Source organism: Epinephelus lanceolatus, chromosome 9, assembly GCF_041903045.1.
Source record: "Epinephelus lanceolatus isolate andai-2023 chromosome 9, ASM4190304v1, whole genome shotgun sequence".
In the NCBI taxonomy this organism is placed as follows: domain Eukaryota; kingdom Metazoa; phylum Chordata; class Actinopteri; order Perciformes; family Serranidae; genus Epinephelus; species Epinephelus lanceolatus.
In genome coordinates this window covers 29,562,487-29,562,925 of record NC_135742.1, presented here as the reverse complement: position 1 = coordinate 29,562,925, position 439 = coordinate 29,562,487, and positions in this window count along the sequence as shown.

Below are 439 nucleotides of genomic sequence, written 5' to 3'. Positions count from 1 at the left end.
TCAGATTTGCTTACAGCAGTGGGAAGAGGAGAACAGCCTCTCCTAAGTTACACATCTTATGTATGTTTGGTTTTTGCGTCGGTTACACAGCTTCACCACACGGGGGCAGCCTAGTATTCTTGAGGAATTCTACTCCAAAATTCACCCTTGTACAAATCCACATTTTTATATCCAAGATGCTGAGATGAAGAAGAGTAATTGTATCAAAGTGATAGTATATAGAAAAAAGGTATGCATCACTGTATGTAAAAATGTTTGTAACTTCTGGAATAATAATATATATTTCACCACAGCAGCTGTCAACACAGAGGGATGTCACCAGAGGATTTTTTAATGAGCCTCTTGAGACCAAAATAAACATCTATCAAATATGTAAATCTATTAGATGTAAAGCATAATATATATGGCAAGATGGAATACAGCTGTCACTTTTACAACT